Source organism: Haemaphysalis longicornis, unplaced genomic scaffold, assembly GCF_048455015.1.
Source record: "Haemaphysalis longicornis isolate Haplotype H1 unplaced genomic scaffold, Haemaphysalis longicornis Haplotype H1 scaffold_8, whole genome shotgun sequence".
Lineage (NCBI taxonomy): Eukaryota > Metazoa > Arthropoda > Arachnida > Ixodida > Ixodidae > Haemaphysalis > Haemaphysalis longicornis.
This window is the reverse complement of record NW_027526445.1, coordinates 98,308,164-98,323,806: the sequence shown is the minus strand read 5'-3', so window position 1 is coordinate 98,323,806 and position 15,643 is coordinate 98,308,164.

Sequence of the window (15,643 nt, the reverse complement as noted above, 5' to 3'; positions counted from 1 at the left end):
TTTGTGCCGAGGTGTTAAAAGGAGGGATAAATATCGGGCGCGATTTTTGCCTCGCCCGGCCTCTTCTTTTCGCTACGCCTTACAAGCGGCCCTCCGCGCACTGGGTGGCGGGAGCGGAGGCTCGCTGGAGGTCTCCGAAGGAGGTTTAACCTTCACTGCCTCTTCTTTTTTCCTCCTTCAGCTGGGCTTCCTTCTGGTTTACGGCCTTGTTGGACACTGAATTGTCCCCACGTCCGAGCTTTGCACGTGCCCGCTACAGCCTTGTGTAGTAAGCTCTGTCGCACCCGCCGCCGGTGCCGCGGTTTTAAGTGCGGCCCTACTTAACTACCGTGTTCTCGCCGAGAGACTGCCCAGGGTGCAGTCATAGATACCGATCGAACATCGGCTCGAAACATAATGGTGAAGCCGCTTTCCCTCTCTCTCTTCACTGCGTTCCTAGCGTTAATCTGAAAATTTGCCTGTTGTGAAGGAAGCCGTAGACATACCGAGGGAAATGGTTTCACTCGGTGTGAGGTCGCCTCGGGAACTTGGGAAAGCGGAGCCTGCGAAACCGGGTAGGCCACGGTATAGTTGACTGGGACCACAAAAGAGGTAGTCCTTGAGTGGCAGCAGATTATTAGGAGTGGGCAGGGCCATTGTGAGCGTGAAAGAACTCTCCTTGCATATCCACTTTCGAGTGCCTGTTCATTGTTGGCCGGAATGGGTTTTACTGTAGTCGAAGCGAAACGGCGAGGTTAAGTATTGAGTCTTAAAGCTGTGCTCAGAGTGACGCTTGCGGACACACGTGCTATCCATCTTTCGCGACCGCAGCCATCACAAACAGCATCATAATCATCGTGATTTCCTAGTTTCTCACACAACGACGACTGGTTCCAAAATTGATGCACGTAGCTCGTACCAACCCTATTTGAACAATTTTTTGTACTTGTCCTGTCGACGGCTTTTTTTTTTTTGTTTTGTTTTGCGGGGGAGCCTAGGTAACAAGGCGTTGCGAAACATACATGCCCTATCAGGCCATACGGGTACCGCAAGTTGCACCGAAAAATAACGAACATGAGACGCGGAGAACAGGGAAGCAGATTCACAAAACTGTTCGAACGTGAGATATACTCTGCTCTTGGGCTAACCAAATGCAAAAAGTCTGTCTGTCTGTCTGTCTGTCTGTCTGTCCGTTCAACTGCCCGGCCAATGCCGTTAACAATTCCCCGACAACAGTATATAAATAGGGAAAACCGTAGTTATAAGCTAGTGATCATTCGCTCTTTTTGTACCACCCACAACCTTACCACGATGACCGGCACAATGCATAACGTTGCCCTGTTTGTAAACAAATGACGTAAACGTGATGCGCGCTACCCCATTTTAAAAGAAAACACGCATATGTATAAATTGAGATGCACGAGGAGAAAAAATTGGCCCGGCATCTCACTTCGTCGTAAATATCGTCGAAAGACAATAACCCTGTGCCACCTCCGCCACGTAAACGCCTCTCTGCTTTCGCCTGCCCGCTTCCAATGTTGTCCGCCTGCCTTAAGACCCTGCCAGAATTAACACGGATGAGGTTTGCCCTAGGCAATTCAATTTCCCGCGTTCCACTGCTGGCGCCATCTATTGGAGCCTTTTGTTACTGTTCAACTTGGAACACTCCGAAGACGTCGAAGCTTGCGGAAGCGCTTTTTGTATTTCTGGGTCAAAATACTGTTGTTGACGCGTATTTTTATTTGCTATACCAAATATCAGGCAGACATGTTTTCTAAATTATAACAACACTGCTAGTACAAGTTGTGCATTGATGTTCTGGCTTTGATTATCCTAATGGGTTCTTTTGGATCAACAATATTGACAATTATGAAGCACGTTTCCGGAGTTAGTGCTTCAGAAAGGCTTTGGCTATATAAACAGTGTTCAAAAATTTTCTTCGCCTTGCGCGGGTTTGCTGATTCGAGGGACCGACAGGCACACACACGCACACGCACACGCACACGCACACGCACACGCACACGCACACGCACACGCACGCACGCACGCACGCACGCACACGCACACGCACACGCACACGCACACGCACACGCGCGCACACACACACGCACACACGCACGCACGCACACACACACAGAGATCAAAATTCCACGTTAAGTAGGCGAAGACCATTGTCTCTAAAAACGTAATCAGCGTCAAAGCCTTGACGAAAATTCCTGGTGGTTGCGACACGGTACATTGAGGAAATACATAATGCAAGAGAAAGAAGCATGCCGACAACGTCTTCGTTGCCAAGATCTTCGAGTGATGCTCCCTACAGGAAATTTTCCCGTTTCAAGGTAATTTTGGGCCGTAATTTTTCGCCGAGAGGGAAACATGAATCTTTGCTAGATGTAGATAATTTTTGTATCCGTCGAGAAAAAAATTGGAAAGGCCTGTAAACGGGGCCTCCCATCGTTTACTCGTACCACGTCATTTTCAGGGCTGTTATAAATAAATGTTGGGAATATAAAGACTTAACTATACAAGGATATTGTTCTCTTTTTCTATACGGGCGGTTTAAGAGTAAAAATTTGCATTCAAAGTAAGCATGCTGCTTTGTACAAAATTCGAAGTGGATATCGTATAACTGTCCGGTAATAATATGTCGAATGCTGCTGAAATCCGGAAGTAGAGGAAGTTGGTTTAAACTAGACCTCTGAACGGCGTCTACGTAAAGCTGACACAGGTGGCGCTGCCTAACCCCACAACCAACAAGAATTAATGTAAACAATCATTTGGCGCGGAAATTAAAATGAAACAAAACGTATCGAGATCCCCGAAAAGTTCTAAAAATGGTGAATTTCTGTATGGAACAGTTGGAATTTTTGTCGTCAATACGGAACATGACTGCTAATGACGCAGTAGAAATGCTGGCGGCTCTGCGGGAGCAGCAGACACGTGAAGGCACCGGCTTGACGTTAGGAGTAAGGTGACTCCTTGATGAGGATACGACACGCACCACTCCCTAGTGCCGCCAAGCATTGCACTCCGGACGCGTCTTCTTTGTTGGGACATCGACTTGCTGCCATGGCAAATGTTTGGCTCCTTGTCGACCTCAACTGCGTGGTGTCTCCTGCACACAAATCAGTGTGGTCAAATCGCAAACAATATCGTGCAAACGCAATGCAGCACATCCGGCTTTCGCGTTTGAAACGTTTATGTTCACAGGTTATGGGCTTATGCCTTGTTCGCCCAAACTACAGCTCCTGACCACCACTGCGGATCAGGATTACCTGGCGCAAGTTTCTTACTCGTAAGAGACGCTCGCTTGGACTTCGACTGGTCATGTAAACGATGTAACTAATATAAACTGAAAAACGCCGTTATTTGCGGGTGGCTACGTCTTTTATTGAGGAATTGAAATGAATAAAGTCATTACCTTCTTAACAAATTACTTGACACTGTTTGAGAATGGTGCTCAGACTGGCAAATCACAAAATCTTAGAGATATCAGCATGCATGACAATAACGGCGAAAAAAGAACGTTCGAACGTCTGGTATTCCTTAAATGGCAGAGCTTCGACCAAAGTGCAGGTGCATAAACATCGAGGCTTATCATTAATATTATGCATAAGGTGGGACGAGCATAGGTCGCATTATTTCTTCTGCTATGAAATATCTTTTTTTTTTTTGCAGATCGCTCAAATTGGCACGCTTTTGAACGGAACTCCTAGCATACAAAACACTTGTTAGGCCCATGTTCGAATACGGAAATACTTTGTGGTTTCTTCATATTCACACTAACATTAAGAAAATAGAAAGATTACAAAGTGTCGTCATACACTTCAACAATAGAATTCAAGCATAACAAATTAAAACGTGACACTTTCCCACTAACCTTCTATGTATTACTTTACCTCCTTCGCTACAAGCACGAGTGAAACAGTCCCACTTAAAATTTATTTATCAGCTCGTCCGTATTTATACCAAAATTTATATTTCATGGAACATTTCTTACTCACAAACACCAGATACGAGGCGCGAACATACAAACACCTTAGTTGAGTACACATGTAATATTGATGCGTTTAGACACACTTTTTTTGTCTTCCATTCATAATTGGATATGCTAGACCCTTTCACCACTAGTGCTAAGTCACTATCTGCTTTGGAATCAAGAATTAAAAAAAATGTTTGCATATTTAAAATGCCAATGCTATTATGTGATCACAGAAACCATCATGTAGATACATTTTTTGTATGCAGTTGTGTATGCAGTGTAGAATGATTGCATTTTCATTTTATTTAACGATTATACCAATTGAATTATGAACTTGCAAAAAAATGAATTCATTTTATTTACTACTACGAGGTGTGTATACAAGGAAGTGTAAAGTGATTTTGTGTAAAGTGCATATAGTTTCTGTTACTCATTTTTTTATTTGTTGCTAGATAGCTGACGTTATTAGCGTTCTTTGTACATTGTTCCAACCTGCTATGGTTTCAGTAGAGATTGGAAGTATTGAAAATAATAAATAATAAATAACTTTTTTTTTCTCTCTCTCCAAGAAATTCCCGGTGAGGTCACGGAGCGAAAGACGTCTGAAGTTTTTCGGCCCGTTTTGGGGCAATTGCGACAAATTACCGTTTCTTCCGAAGGTACACCATTATACCTTGGCGCGGACTAACGCATAAACTTAAGACGCAACCTTTGTAGCCAAAGCTTACGACTTCCCCGACAACCACAATCGGAACATAGGCATGTCAGCTGTACTTGCACGATATTTTTGTGCAACAGCAGAGAAAAAATGTATGACCGTCTGTAGTGTACATCTTTTGCCTTGTTGTTAAACGCGAGGAAGAAACATAACCCAACCAGAAACCACAAAACAAGCAGACATTGCGACTGGTGCCGTTAAATATAATGAAAGTCATTTTTTGTGAACGCAGGCGTACCGAATTTGTCTGGCCTGAGCACGCGGCGTTACTTGGAACCAATAACAAAACGATTCCAGTCAAGATGGTAAATTTACAAAATATACATGAAGCCGCCAATCCGCCCCAGACGATATTTAAAAAGCGCCATTATAACTGCAAGGAACCACATGTTTGTGTTATCGCAGAGCATGTAGGTTCTAACATATTGTGGTAAAAAAGGCCTTGAAAACAAAATACGTTTGGTTAATTAAAAAGACTGCTTTGTCCCGATAACGATTGTACCAATTGAATTATGAACTTGCAAAAAAAAAGAGTTCTCTTCGACTTTGAAGATGGACGACCTGCGAAGTGCACGCATTGTACAGAGCACCCAAAATCAAAGACAGTCTTATTTTTGCAATTTGCGACTGGGTACACCTCCTAGCCAATTAGCTGACTGAAACTTGGAACGACCTGGTCTTTATTCTAGCTGACAGACATGGAGCTTCCTGCTTCGCTCTCGCGTCATAGGCATTTTGTTGTTTGTGTAATGCTCCGACGCAAACTGGTCGCTCATGATGATACCGGACAGGTCGAATTCAGCCGTTTGACGTCCACGTTTAAACCTGCCGCCAGCACACCAGACATGTCATTAGTTAGGGCAGAGTCTGTCAAGTTAACGTACTCTGTTTAGGGCATGAAACCTATAGCTGCGCTTGCACGCCCCCTCTCCCTTCACTCCAATCCCGTGCACTCCAAAACCGGTAACCAGTTATGTGGGCCTGCTGAGAAGTGAAAGACACCGTCGAAAATGTTGCCGTGAAAGCTATTTTAGCTAAACAAGTAATATTGGTTTACGACGGCGTTCCAAGCATGCAAGTTTCTGTTCATCCGGGAGGAATTCGCAGCTAAGTGAACTTGAGGCGGCAACGGCTGCGGCGGCGGCTTTCTGTTGCTTCCCCACTCATTCCCGCTTCTTTTCGGGCCTTTGCTTCTGCAATTCCCGTTCGTATTCCTCCAAGCGAACGAAATTGGTCCGTCCCATAGCGAGTTTAAACCTGGAAGGCCTTGAGCCCTATTTTAGAGGACAAACATGTGGGCCGTGGCCGTTCGTTTCTTTCCTGCGTCGCAGGCACCTTGCTGTCTGTGTAACACACCAATCCAGACTCCTACCGCTCTATCATGACAAACAGGGCGCATTGCGTCGTGAGACTTTCACTTTTAGACCTCCCATCAGCACAGCGGGCATATCACCGGTAGCGGCACGAAGCCCAGCTGTGCGTGCATGCCTCCCTCCTCCTGCCCCCAAACCCTGCACGCGTATCCAGCAACCGGTTATGGGCGCATTCTTAGGAGCGAAAGGTACCGGCAAAAATGTCGCCGGGAAAGACTTTCAAGCTGAACAAAAATTATGGGCTCACGACGGCGTTACAATCGCACAAGTTTCTCTACATACCGGGAGGGATTCCCAGCTATTCATCTAGGTAAAATTTCAGTCTGAAACAACGGGTGCTGCTTGTTCGGCGGCTGTGGCTTTCGGTGGTTTTTACGCACATTAGCGCCTCTGTTGATTCTCGCAATCATCTCATAAAGGCGCTACGGCTGTTGACAGCCCATTTAACTACTTGTGAAATAGGCACCAGTCGTAGCGAGGAGATGACAGTTGGGGAAGAGGGGTCGGTGCCGTCGAAGAGAGGCCCCAGATTGGCTCCGAGCAAAGCGGCTTCAACGGAATAAAAACTCTGGGAGGGTCAGGCATATACTGCTCCGATGTAAAAATTGGTTGCGTATGTGCTAACTTTGCTGCAAACGTCGCCGAAAGACGATAGTCATTTGCCGCCTCTGCCACGTCAATGTCTCTTTTCTTAGCCCCGCCCCCCAGCCATGCCCTTCCCCTCCCGCCTTGCTCCTTTCAAGATATGCACGGAGCAAATGGGCTAAAGTTACTTCAATTTCGGCGCGTTCCGCGCCTCGCGCCATCTACTGCAACTTTTCGTTACTGCTGCACTTCTTGGGATGTTACAAGGAGGGTTTGTGTCGCGCGAGAACGCTTTGTTTTTCTTGGTGAATTTTTAATGCGTATCTTTACTTTGCTATTGAGAAAATAAAGCAGCCGCATGTATTTGTATTTAAAAGAACACCGCAACTACCATTAAGCATTGATGCTTTGCGTCAAATATGATTAGTGTTTTTTTTTTTTTGGGTGGGGGGGACAGATAAGAACATTGCCATTAGGTTTAGTAGTTAGTTTAGTCTAGTAGTAGTTATAGTTAGGCAACACAGCCATTATGTTTAGTACTTTGGGCCTACATAAAAGTCCTGTTCAAGCATCCGTGGACCTTTTGGCTGGATGGCTAAATCGAGGGACAGGCAGACAGATAAACAAACAGTTTACTAAAATTTTTCACGTTAGGTAGTCAGCGAGTGGCTATCCCCTTAAAAATCAATGTATAAAAGAAAACAGACGAAGCGCTGCAAACTCCCGAGCCACTTTCCAGAAATTTCACGCCAGGGAATTTTCTTGTACGATGGGCGTCCGCCGACACGTGCACCAGCAAGGTACATGACAGCTTTTGCAGCGGGTCCTCTGGATCCGTTTGATCGTACTCTTTGAATCTTGAATGTGACGCGAATTTAACACTCCGATAACTATTTTTCTAGTACTGGCACATAATTAGTCACATATTGCGTCACCGTAGATCGAAATTCGAATATTTCAAAATATTTCTTGGGCGTTCTCGGGTAAAAAAAAAACAACGTTTCAGGTTGAAGCGGAGCTAAGTGATTTACCGGAGGCTATGGTTTTTTTTGTTTTAAATTGAACAAAGTTGTATTGTGTCGTCGGGGCCTCTTTGAAATAATAAAAAATACAAAACGAACAATAAATGAACGTGAAAGCATGGCCGAGGCGTAGGCCTCCACTGACTAAATATCTGCTTGATAGTTAAATTACAATAATAGCGATGGCTACACGCGCAGGGATGCGGTGTAGTGTATTTAAATGAAGGAAAAGCTTCATCCTTCACACGAACTCTGGGAAGGGACAGATGAGTTTAGTGGTCCCAGTGCGGCCAACGTAAAGTTGCATTTTTAGGTTAGTCGTGGTAGTGACATGTGCTACTTCACAGGGGCGCCAACTGCGCGGCCTTTCAGCGGTGCAAGAGAGAGTTTTATTTTTCTATTTTGGAAGTCGTGAGGGGCCACTTCACCGGTGCTGCTCCAGCCGATAGCTCCCCAGAAAACCATTTCCCTCTTAGGCAAATATTTTTCTTGCTTTCTACTGTCTTTTAACCGAAGTACGGCGGTTTTAACTTGTTTTGTTCATAACATTTTTTCCAATGCGACGAGAGTGCTAGCACGGCTTACGCCGTTGGTAATTGGCACTAATGTTCGGAAGGTTTCATTAGCGGTGAGTAATTTGCAAGTGCAGGAATTGTGCCACGAATGCAAATTTATCGGGAAATGTATCCGGTTGCAGAGTAAGGGAGGAACCCTGTTGCTCCCACACTTTGCATCGTTTCCGTAGGCACTGTTGTAAACGTAGCATTGCTTACAACACTCTCTTACCCGTCAGGTATACCACCCTCATGGTTGTGTTGTCCAGTTCTGTGATCGTGTGGTCCCATTGGTCTCCTCTGCTTGTCCGATAAGTTGCCCGAACCTGACTGTATGGTATGGCTGTTTTCATATACGAAACACGTGTATGGACGCGTTCAGTGTTAACACAATCATTTTCTCTAGGCTGCACTCACCCATAAAGCCGGACCAGTTCTGGCACTCACAGTATGTCCTCATTCGATGACCAGTGGCTTAATAGGCCTCCTAAACAACATTGGATGTTTTATTCGATTTTTATATAACATTATTATACACGATTGGTCACGCGAAAACTTAAGATTCTAAATTACCGTTGGTGCATTACCACATCTTTGTGGTCAAACATTAACAGTGACGTCGAGTTTCCTCTCAAACTCTTGCGGACAAACATTTTCGCGCCTCCTCCGCCCCTTATGCTTGGGCGATTCCCCATGCATCCCCGCACGCCAGCCGCCATCGATTTTTGTCACCCTCGTTCATCCCAATCAAAACTCACAATGCTCTCATTACGACCGCAATACGTCGTATCTGATCCCGTACAAAACAAAGCACCGACATAACGTCGAGCCTGTCAATATCGCGCTTCCCCTCTGCGCGAAGTTTGATGCAACAAGACAAAGGGCATCATTAACGGGTAACAACGCTGCGGGGGAAGGGTTATTCTTCTAATTACCACCGCCCGTGTTTATCAAAGCGGCGAGCGTGTACACCGATCTCGGCCGTTCCTCATAAATGTTTTTTTTTCTTCAACCAGAGAAGAACAAAGGGCGATTAATGTTTTCATAGTGGCTTGCTGCAACCTATCTCGGGAAGTCATCTCACTTTCAATTTTTATCTTGCCGGTTAAGCGTGAACGGCGGAACTATCGCCGACCCCGCAAACAGTCATTAAAAAAATGCCTTCCCAGCAGACGACAAACGATCCAAAGCAGACGCCGTGGAGTAAAATGCTCTGGCGGCTTTCAGCAGACGACATGCGACGGCGGGAGCTTTAGTAGCAGACGATACGCGCGGGCATGGCGAGAGAATCAAAGCAACAAATGGAGCTTTCACCGGAGCCTTCACTGCGTTCAAGACCGCGTTTAAGCACTACTCGAGCGCGAGAAACGAGAAATCGGTTCCAAAAGGAAGGACACACGCACACACACCGAGTGGGACCGGCTTTTGACTCGACGCTTTGGAGGCAAACAAAACATTTCTCCGAATCACTTGACACGGAGGAGTGACAAATGACGCTTTAACAAATCGATACCGCCTTCGGAGAGAGCTTACAGCTCGGCTTTATTCGCTTAGTGTGGCCGATAAAGCGACCGGGCAGTCCTGTCACGTACGTTTAAAAACAAACACCGCCTGACGCCCCCGCCCCGAATCGAAAGTGATTCGACGTTCAAACACCCTCTCTGTCTCCCCAGCGAAGCTGCCGTGGGTTGTAGCCTGTCCGAGTTCTTCCCCAACCCTCCTAACGCTAGAGCGGGGTTTTCCGGCGTCTGCGAAAAAGAAAAAAAGCAGGTGCCAAAATAAAACCGGCGTTCTCGTCCCTTGTTTCTTGTTCAGAACCAGTGACAACTTGTGAGTCGTTAAACAAATCGTATAAAATCAAAAATAGGGAGTGAATGATGGTTGCGTTCCGCTCCGTTCGCGCTCCGTCCGGGTATGCTTGTCATTTTCTCGCTTTTTTTTTTATCTAGATCGCTGACACGTCCCCTGGGTACGGGAGAACGGGAATGTTTCGGTACGCGCATGCAGGCTGATAATCAGTGAGCAGAGGAAGCGAGGGGATCGTAATCTGCGGTTGATGAGCGGTTAGGAGGTGGCGCGCTTTCGCAGTTAGTAAGGTGGTGGAACCGGGCCGGGGAGAGCGAGCTGAAGCCACTTTGAACGGTATCAGAGGTAACTTTACGTGCTCTGCAGTTGGGAAGGTAGTACGCGGAATTCATCGACTGCCGATATAATGTGCGCTATTTTAGTCGGGGTCTAGTGACGTAAATACTATATGCCTGTAGAGACACCATCATGTTCCGGTCACCACTTTGTAGGAAGCAGGCGTGAAGCTACGCTACCTCAATAAATGTGGTAAGCCGCATCCGCTTCACGCCTGCTTCCTACACGCCCACCCTTTTATGGATGCATATATGTAGACTTTCCTTGAATGTCACGCCAATGCAAGAAAGTATTCATGAATGCAAAATCAACGTTGTGTACTGCATCCCCTTGTCGCGTGAAAAGATAAATATTGGATGGACAAGGCGCTGGATTAATGAGTGCCTGCGCGAACATCGCAAAACGTTAAAGGGCACATCCAGGTCCCACCTTTCGTCGCATTGCTCTAAGCATGGTTGTTACCCCAAGTTTAACCATACAAGTGTTCGGTTTACACACAATGACACGAGCACGAGGGAAATTTCGGAAGCCTTTTTGAGAAAAAAAATTGCGCCCACCTCCCCACGAGGGGAACCCTGTGTAGATGCGACGCATCGTGGGTTTCACTTGGTGTTTCCGTTGGATTGATTCTGAAATCGCGTGAAACATGTCGGGAACGCGTATGGTTGTTATGTTTTATGATTATTATTATGTTTTATTGGCCAATCTTGGTCAATCTCTCTAAGTGGTATGCTTGGGGCTTCGCTGTTGTTGCTGTAAGTGAGAGTTTCTTTTCTTTTATTGCCAGTGTTAATCATTGCCCCATCATGCGTTGTATGAGTAGCTTCTTGACGTAGTTTGAATGAGTCAAGGATATAAGGCGCGTTCGTAGCATTTCATTCTGTATCGGTTTTGTGGCGCAGTGGGAAGAGCACAATGTACCTCGCGTTCCGCCCACAGGGTCGTGGGATCGAAACCGCGCGCCGGTAACTGTTATTTTTTTATAGTGTAGGGGGAGGGGTGTGGACGAGAGAGGGGCATCGGAGAGGAGAGGGGGTGAGCGGCGGAGAGCGCAGCTCGCACGGCGAGGAGAATGGGGGAGGGGCGGACGACAACAACGCCGACGCTGCATGGACAAGGCGAGTGAATGAGATGCAGTCGCATCTAAAAAGAATTCTGACACGTGCATTAGCTCGCCCTCGGTGTCACTGATGGATATTGGAGTTGCTTATCTCAACAGTACTTGAGCGTCAGTTATCTGTGTTGTGGAGAGTGTGTTTGCCGCGTCGTCTACGTCACGGCTGTCGTTAGTGCGCAGGCTCAACTCTCTAAATATTTTCCTTCTTTTCAATAAAACTTCACTTGTTAGTAGCGCTCGTGTTGTGTACTCCTCTCTCGTCCCGTTTTGTTTGCGCTGGTTAATCATGAACGTGTTCCAACTTGCCCAGTTTTCGACATTTTTCGCACGAAAACATGTCCGCATGGAACACACATGAATGTCAAACAGTACGTAATACACAACATAAGCAATGAGCAACTTCGCACAACGGCGCAGAAATACTTCGACGATAAGAAAGCTGAAATACATTATTAGAAAGACAACGCAAATGCCACAGGGCAGCGTTCATGCCTTGATATATGTAGTTTACATGTATAGGTACTGTTATAATTCGTGAATGTATAGAATACTGCTCAACATGTACAACAAGCCATATACAAGAGGGCCACAAGAGATCACTCATACTTTTACTAAACGCACCAGAACCTGTAAACTCGTTGTGTGCCACCACACTTACTCAGGAGAACGTGCGGGCATTCATCACTGTTTGCATATATTTGCCACCTGAGAAAAAATGGCTACGGCTTTAGCTTAGCTAACCCTGGATATGCAGAGTGAAACTTGGCTTATCCTGGTTAGGCATTGCTTTTACATGGTTAACATTAGGGGTTGTTTCGCAAGTCTTGTTACATCCCCTTATTTTAATCTGTTCGCTAAGACGCTAAGCTTTCACAGATACAGAGCCTAAATAATATAACGTGCTAGTTTTGCGTGACCAAGTGCTGATGAAAAAATAGTTTCAGCAGCGGTTACACGGCTTATTTTTGGTGACTTTAATTTTGACCACGAAAAAAGTTCTTTTTAAGAAACAAAGGCTGATGATTTATATGTAACGCCATGCCGACAGGGCCCTTACAAGATATTCCATTACAAGGTATTATACGCAAAACCCTGGCACATTCGGTGCGATGCAGTATGTTAGTTCAACGGGTTGAATATCTGCACCCCAGTGGTAAACTGACGTGAAAGATACAAAACCAGCCGTATATTCACGAATAAAGGTAATTGAGCTAAGAGCACATGTGCCCTTCGCTCCAACAGCCGTGACTCTAGCTACTGAGGCTGCATACGAAGCAGTTTTGGGAGTTTTTGAAAATAGAAGGCGCGTACTAAGCGAACCAATAGATGGAGGGGTGCGCAAAGGAAGTGCCCGGAATAGAGATTTATAGCAGAGCGGAGAAACGGTCCCGGTACGGTACCCAGAACACCTGCGCGTGCGTCCAACCAGTTTTTTCGCCTCGGCGCACGCGCAGTGGCGCCGGTCGCTTACCGGGTACCGTACCGGCACCGGTTCTCCTCTTTGAAAAACTCTCTATTGCACCCGTCTGCTAACGGAATGTCGCGAGACTAAGTAGAAAACTGACAAATAAATCAAGAAAGTTTGGAGGTTGACAGAGAGAGAGAGAGAGAGAGAGAGAGAGAGAGAGAGAGAGAGAGAGAGAGAGAGAGAGAGAGAGAGAGAGAGAGAGAGGAGAGAGAGAGGAGAGAGGTGAAACATGCTTGAGTAGCGACACGCTTAATATGCTGGTTGCACGCATCATCCGCGGTGGCTCCCGAATTCCGATGTGCTAGTTCACCAGACACCACCAAATTCGAAGGGCTCCTTAACGCTGACCCTTCGAAGGTGAAGGAGCGATAAATGTGGGGTTCTGTTTCGGAAAAGGCAAGCGAAGGTATCAATGCTGCTAATCAGGACGCATTTAGTAGAAACACGCCTCCGCTTTCCAGTACTCGCGCACCTTGGAATCTTTGAAGGGATGAATTCGGCCGCTGAACTTCCTTGCACTGAAAAGGGGACGTTGAAAAAAGCCCGTTCGAAATGTGATGTTACGAAAACATTTGTCCCGCATTAGCTCCCTCCACAGCAAATGTCGAAAGACGATAGTCATCTGCCGTCCATTCCACGTAACTGCATCTCTTCTTTTTTTTTCGCCAACCTATCAGGCTATGCCCTCCCCTCTCTCCTCCCGTTACAAGCGCAATGGAGGTTGGATGAATTCCAATCAATTTTCCCGCGGTAGCGCTGCTTGGGGGCCATCCATAAAACCTGGAAACTCAGTGAAAACAACCAAGGCAATAAAAAATGAAGTGAAAGAATCATAGAGAATGATCTGAAAAAAGTGGATGGAGGCAAATAAGGCGTAGATATCTACAGAATCCGGAAGCGGGAGATCATGAGGAAAAGGTTCTTTAATAATACCAAAGGAAGTTAACTGCATTGCTTTTTGAAGCCCGGGACGGTTGCTTGCGGACAAAAACGTTTGTCCACGAGCCGGTACAGGAAGAACAGTGCGCAGGTTGTGGCAGGGAGCCGGAAACCATGCGATATATTGTAAAGAAGTGCAAAGGAATTCGTCCAGTGCTCAGTGAGGAAGACATTCAGCTTGCGGAAGCCTTTGCTTTATGGTTAAGGGAAAAGTGAATTGGAGAGCAGTAGAAGTTAGTAAAAGAAGGTTAGAATGTTGGTGGGAAAAGAGCAGAGAGGAATCTGGGAAGGCATGCGAACAAAGAAGTCAGACTACACAGGAATTAAATAGAGGTGTTTTTCTCTTTTTCTGGTTTGGCGCGGTGATTGTACAGTGGCGTTATATCTAAGGTCGTTTTTCAATGCCCCCGTTACAAAGGTGAAGCCGCTAAGCATAATCATCATCATCATCATTATAATCTGTTGCGACTTTTTGTAATTGTGGGATTGGCACTCGAGTCAGGGGCTCGAGCATAAGCCATTTTCGTATTTTGTTGCTTAAATATTGTTCTTGACGCGTTTTCGCTTGCCGTAACATTAATTACGCCAGGTAAATAATAAATAAAACGACACTGCTATAATCAGTGGTGTAATATTGTTTCGCCTGAAATGTATCTGATCTCTTGTTTTTGCGGAACAAGGCTGGCTATTTTTTTAGTATGCTACGAGGTTCAGTAGTTCTGTATGGTTTTGACGATATGGAGGCATCGTTTCAGAATCCTGAAATTTTTGACGGGGTGGCTCAATCGAGGAACATACAGAGAAACAAAAATTGGTATTTGAGTGACCCAAGAAAGATCACATGCCTTTAAAAAGTAAAGAAGGAAGTCAACGTGAATGGTGGTTGCTACAGTACTCGTACTGCGATTGCTGTTTCACTTAGTGTGGTGGCACCCGCAAGACAAAAGGGAATTTCCGCGTGTTACAGCCGTTGGTTAAAGTGGTTCGAACATATTTCTCTCCAGCATGGTGCCCTTCGCCATCGCTGCGAGCCAAGCATCTCGGCATGCGACCTCCGAGAGACGTTAAACTGCAGCATCGACCCTATCGAAGCACCGTAGAGATCCATTTCGCCACTTTTAAACAGCGCATCTCCAGGAGTCAAGTCTTACTGCTCTCACAACACTGCTGTCTCCACGTGTGGCTCTCAGCGCTAGGCACACTGGACGCGCACTCATTCTCGCACAAAAGGTCGTATACGTTTCAAGATCGCGCGAACAGCCTCAGTGCTTACGTGCCGCTGCACTGAACGACAATTGTTGCTCTCCGCATTCTTGCGTTCGGGACCCCTCACCTCTCCGAAGCTCCCAGGACACAACCGGCGGCACGCAGCGTGCAGCGCTCGTGCACCCCGTGCCGTCCCGCACACGTGCCGTTTAAGGTATCACTTGTGCGAAAAGAATAGACAACGCGCCGCCGACCGTGCAGCGGCTTTTCTCCGACGCTTGGAGAAATCTTCCACCAGTTTTGCAGGTGCACCTTGTTGAGGAGCCAACAATGGCGGACTAGGGGATGGGGATAGAGAGAGTGGGAGGGTCGCGTGCTGTGCTGGAGAGCATCCGTTGTTGCGCCTTCCCCTCAGGCTGGCATCCTCCTTTCAAAACAACTAAACCGTAAGGGCCAATTTTCTTTCTTGAAGGCCGACGCTCAAAAGCAGCAGCCTCAAGTGGACGCTGGGTAGGCGGTGTGTGGCTACCTTGCACGGCGAACAAGCCTACGCTGCGT